Below are 5,578 nucleotides of genomic sequence, written 5' to 3' on the forward strand. Positions count from 1 at the left end.
GCTGCCGCCGCCCTGCTATTGGCACATGTCAGTCAGTCAACAACACGCCACGCGTCCTCCCTCCGCCGCCACGCTGCGCAGGTAGCGGACCAATGAGGCGCGCTGCACTCAGCTCTCGACGCGACTACGCGGCTCCGGCAATTACTGCGCGAAAAGCAACGACTCTCAATGTTGAGTGGCTCTCCAGAAAATTTTCGACTAACTTCAATGTGTAAGATCATGAATCGAAATAAAAGTCCGGGTTAGCGTTCACGCAGTTGAACCGCATCCATTTTTGTTCAGTCCCTCTACTTGTTTTTAACCTCAGCCGCATAGACGTCTGTACTAATGCCCGAAAGTGGCAGATAGCGTTAGTTACAATAGGATAAAGATAAGCTTGTTGAGTGCTACTGAAAAGGATTTCAAACAGATTCCGTATATGTACACAACTGGCCATTAAAATTGCTACACCACGAAGATGACGTGCTACAGACGCGAAATTTAATCGACAGGATGAAGATGCTGTGATATCCAAATGATTGGCTTTTCAGAGCATTCACACAAGGTTGGCGCCGGTGGCGACACCTACAACGTGCTGACATGAGGAAAGTTTCCAACAGATTTCTCATACACCGGCGTTGCCTCGTGAAACGTTGTTGTGATGCCTCGTGTAAGGAGGAGAAATGCGTACCATCACGTTTCCGACTTTGATAAAGGTCGGATTGTAGCCTATCGCAATTGCGGTTTATCGCATCGCGACATTGCTGCTCGCGTTGGTCGAGATCCAATGACTGGTAGCAGAATAAGGCATCGGTGGGTTCAGGAGGGTAATACGGGACGCCGTGCTGGATCCCAACGGCCTCGTATCACTAGCAATCGAGATGACATGCATCTTATCCGCATGGCTATAACGGATCGTGCAGTCACGTCTCGATCCCTGAGTCAACAGATGGGAACGTTTGCAAGACAACAAGCATCTGAAAATGGCTCTGAGCGCTATGAGACTTAACATCTATGGTCATCAGTCCCCTAGAACTTAGAACTACTTCAACCTAACTAACCTAAGGACATTACACAACACCCAGTCATCACGAGGCAGAGAAAATCCCTGACCCCGCCGGGAATCGAACCCGGGAACCCGGGCGCGTGAAGCGAGAACGCTACCACACGACCACGAGCTGCGGACTAAACAACCATCTGCACGAACAGTTCGACGACGTTTGCAGCAGCATGGACTATCAGCTCGGAGACCATAACTGCAGTTATCCTTGACGCTGCATCACAGACAGTAGCGCTTGCGATGGTGTACTTAACGACGAACCTGTGTGCACGAATGGCAAAACGTCATTTTTTCGGATTAATCCAGGTTCTGTTTACAGCATCTTGATGGTCGCATCCGTGTTTGGCGACATCGCGGGGTACGCACATTGGAAGTGTGTATTCGTCATCGCCATAATGGCGTATCACCAGGCATGATGGTATGGGATGCCATTGGTAACACGTCTCGGTCACCTCTTGTTCGCACTGACAGTGGACGTTACATTTCAGATGTGATACGACCCGTGGCTCTACCCTTCATTCGATCCCGGCGAAACCCTACATTTCAGCAGGATAATGCACGACCGCATGTTCCAGTTCCTGTACAGGCCTTTCTGGATACAGAAAGTATTGGACTGGTGACCTGGCCAGCACATTCCCCAGATCTCTCGCCAATTGAAAACGTCTGGTCAATGGTGGGCGGGCAACTGGCTCGTCACAATGCGCTAGTCACTTTTCTTGATGAACTGTGGTATCGTGTTGAAGCTCCATGGGCAACTGTACCTCTATACGCCATCCAAGCTCTGTTTGACTCAATGCTCAGGCGTTTCAAGGCCATTATTACGGCCAGAGGTGGTTGTTCTGGGTACTGATTTCTCAGGCTCTATGCACCCAAATTGCGTGAAAATGTAATGACATGTCAGTTCTAGTATAATATATTTGTCCAATGAATACCCGTTTATCACCTGTAGTTCTTTTTGGTGTAGGAATTTTAATGGCCAGTAGTGTAGATTTCCAGGAACTTTTTGACACTGCACCACACAAGCGACTTGTAGTAAAATTGCTTGCTTATGGAATATCGTGTCAATTATGTGACTGGATTCGTGATTCCCTGTCAGAGAGGTCGCAGTTCGTAGTAACTGACGGAAAGTCATCGAGTAAAACAGAAGTGATTTCTGGTGTTCCCCAAGGTAGCGTTATAGGCCATATGCTGTATCTTTTCTATATGAGCGATTAAGGAGACAATCTGGGCAGCCGCCCTACGTTGTCTGCAGATGGTGCTGTCGTTTATCAACAAGTAAAGTCATCAGAAGATCAAAACAAATAGCAAAACGATTTAGAAAACATATCCGTATGGTGCGAAAATTGACAGTTCTACATCTACGTGATTACTCTGCTATTCACAATGAAGTGCCTGGCAGAGGGTTCAATGAATCACCTTCAAGCTGTCTCTCTACGGTTCCACTCTCGAACGGCACGCAGGAAAAACGAGCACTTATCGTGATGATCATGTCTCCCTATGTAGGTGGGTGGCAACAGAATGTTTTCGCAATCGGAGGAGAAAACTGATGATTGAAATTTCATGAGAAGATACCGTCGCAACGAAAAACGCCTTTGTTTTAATGATTGCCACTTCAATTCACGTATCATGTCTGTGACACTATCTCCCCTATTTCGCGATAATACAAAACTAGCTGCCCTTGTTTGTACTTTTTAAATGTCATTCGTCAGTCCCACCTGATGCGCATCCGACACCGCACAGCAATTCCCCAGGATACGGCGGACAAGCGTAGTGTAAGCAGTCTCTTTGGTAGACCTGTTGCACCTTCTACCAATGAATCGCAGCCTTTGGTTTGCTCTACCCACAATATTATCTATGTGATCGTTTCAAATTAGGTTGTTTGAAACTGTAATCCCTAAGTATTTAGTTGAATTTGCAATCTTCAGATTTGTGTGACTTATCGCGTAATCGAAATTTAGCTGATTTCCATTAGTACTCATGTGAATAACTTCGCACTTTTCCTTATTCAGGGTTAATTGAAACTTTTTGTACCATATAGATATCTAAATCATTTTGCATGTCGTTTTGGTCATCTGATGACTTTACGAGACGGTAATTGACAGCATCATCTGCAAATAATCTAAGACGGCTACTCAGATTGTCTCATATGTCGTTAATATAGATCAGGAACAATAGAGGACCTATGCCGGCCGGAGTGGCCGAGCGGTTCTAGGCGCTACAGTCTGGAACCGCGCGACCGTTACGGTCGCAGTTTCGAATCCTGCCTCGGGCATGGATGTGTGTGATGTCCTTAGGTTGGTTAGGTTAAAGTAGTTCTACGTTCTAGGGGACTGATGACCTCAGAAGTTAAGCCCCATAGTGCTCAGAGCCATTTGAACCAATAGACGCCGTATATTACTTCTGTTTTACTCGATGACTTCCCGTCTATTACTACGAACTGTTCTGACAGGAAATCACGAATCCAGTCGCGCAACTGAGGCGATACTCCGTAGGCACCCAGTTTGGTTAGAAGACTTTTGTGAGGAATGGTATCGAAAGCTTTCTGGAAATCTAAAAATATGGAATCAATCTGACATTCCCTGTCAACAGCACTTATTACTTCATGAATATAAAGAGCTAGTTGTGTTTCACAATAACGATATTTTCTGAAACCGTGCTGATTATGGGTGAATAAATCATTTTCTTCGAGGTACTTGATCCTAGATAACGAAAAGTGTGAGATCATCCACATGAGTGCTGAAAGGAATCCGTTATACTTCGGTTACACGATAAATGTCAGATATAATGGCCGCAAATTCAACTAAATACCAAGGAATTACAATTACGAACAACTTAAATTGGAAGCAGCACATAGAACAATTTTGTGGAGAAGGCTAACCAAAGACTTCGCTTTATTGACAGGACACTTACAAAATGTAGCAGAGCTACTAAATAGACTGCCTACACTGCACTTGTCCGTTCTATCTTAGAATACTGCTACGCGGTTTGGGATCCTTACCTAATAGGACTGACGGAGTACAACGAGAAAGTTCATATAAGGGCAGCACGTTTCTTATTATCGCGAAAAAGGGAAGAGAGAATCACTGAAATGATACAGAATTTGGCGTGGACATCATAAAAACAAAATCGGAATCTTCTCACAAAATTCCAAACCCCAACTTTGTCCTCCGAATGCGAAAATATTTTGTTGATGTCGACCTACATAGGGTGATACGATCATCATAATAAATTAAAGGAAATCAGAGCTCACACGGAAAGATATATGTGTTGATTTTTTCCGCGTGCTGTCAGATATTGGAATAATAGAGTATTATTGTGAAGGTGGGTCGATGAACCCTCTCCAAGGCACTTAAATGTTATTTATAGAGTATCCATGTAGATGCAGATGTAGATGAAGACTAGAAAAATATGTAAAAATATTTCTTTCAAAAATTCAGTGTTGATCACACCACGTATGCTTCAAGAACGTGGTGTGGTCAAGACTGAATTTTTGAAAGAAAAATTTTCCAAAATTTTTGATCACTGCTACAAATTTTTTTATTAAAATTGAGAAAAATATGTAATTATAATACATTTAATATAAATGATTTTTAAGAAGCTCTATTTTATTTTATGTGTGGTTATACATAAATACCACAGTAGTTATTATCGACAGAAATGTATCTATCGCTTACACATCACGAAGTTTTACATCTTCAGCGTGTTATAGTGATCTGCCCTTCTTTTCGTGTAATTAGCTAGCTAGTTAGTTTCATGTTCCATGGATCATTTTGTACAATAAAACTTAATGATACCTGTTTACAGATGTGCCTTCGTAATTTCTACCCACCACTTCTCACAATTACAAATTCTTGTACGAAATAGGAGTTTTTAACGAGAATTTTTTTTGTTTGTTTTCAGATTTTCTTTTCTGTCTATCATACATTTTATATCACTGGGTAAGTGATCAAAAATAGTTGTTGCAACACCCCTTTTTGTGCTAAGAACAGTCTTAATTTGAAGTAATGAATGTCATTTTTCCTTCTCTTACTGTAATTATGTACATCATTGTTTCTTTTGAGCTGTACTGGGTTACTTGCAGCGAACGTCATGAGAGAATAAATACACTGTGAAGCAGCAGTTAGAATTTGCAGTTCGTTAAATAGAGGTATACATGGTGATCGTGGGTGAAAACCACATTTTATTCTTACAGCGCGTTTTTGAGCGATGAAAACTTTCTTTCTTACAGATGAGTTACCCCAGATCATTATTCCATATAACATTATTGAATGAAAATGTGCAAAATACGACAACTTACTGATTTTTGTCTCCCCAAGATTTGTAGTGATTCTAAGTCAAAATGTGCCTGAACTATCTTCTTTTGGGTGTTCTGATATGTGCTTTTTCCAGTTTAAATTCTCATCAATATGACACTACGAATTTTGAAATTTCTACCTTATATATTATTTCTCACCATTTGTTACTCTATCATTTGTGTAGCACACTTAGATGTGCAGAACTGAATATGTTGTTCTTTTAAAAAATAGAGAGTGAGACTAT

This window comes from Schistocerca americana, chromosome 9, assembly GCF_021461395.2.
Source record: "Schistocerca americana isolate TAMUIC-IGC-003095 chromosome 9, iqSchAmer2.1, whole genome shotgun sequence".
Lineage (NCBI taxonomy): Eukaryota > Metazoa > Arthropoda > Insecta > Orthoptera > Acrididae > Schistocerca > Schistocerca americana.